The following is a 572-nucleotide window of genomic DNA, read 5'->3' as shown; positions in this document are numbered from 1 at the left end:
TGCTGGGTTGAAGCTGGTACCCATTGCCTGGAGCGGGGGGAAGGGCACAGAGTCCTCTCCTCCCGGTGCTGCCTTTGCGGCACCGTGGTACGGCTAAAATGGTTTGCAAGGTGTTGCTTCAAAATCTGTCAGCCCGAATGGCAACTTTGGGATCAAGAGGAATGAACCCTCGGACATCTTCAGCATTATGGGGTTGGACTTTCTCCCAATGATGTCTGTTCTTTCTCATTTCTCCCTGTTGTTAACACAACGCTCTCCGATGTTCTGCAGTCCTCTCCTACATGGCTGGGAGGCTGGATGCTTGAGAGATCCTCTAAAGATCTGCTCCCTTGCCTGTTTTCCCATGCCCCGCGCTGACATGCAGGAAGCAAGGAAAAAAAACCCAGCCCTTGTTGTAATTTTTGTTGATGGTGCTAAACTGCTTCCACTTCAAGAAGATCCGTGTTGTGAGCGAAGGAGGCAGTTGCTTGAATCTGGAGTGGTTAGGAGTGTGATCTGTGTTTTCGGATACTTTGACAGTAGCATTAAAAGTGGATCAGGCTTTTCAAACTAGAAATTAGGCATCTCTTTCC

This window comes from Geospiza fortis, unplaced genomic scaffold (genome assembly GCF_000277835.1).
Source record: "Geospiza fortis unplaced genomic scaffold, GeoFor_1.0 scaffold27, whole genome shotgun sequence".
NCBI classification, from domain to species: Eukaryota; Metazoa; Chordata; class Aves; order Passeriformes; family Thraupidae; genus Geospiza; species Geospiza fortis.
The sequence above is the reverse complement of the archived record's forward strand: the minus strand, read 5'-3'. Positions refer to the sequence as shown.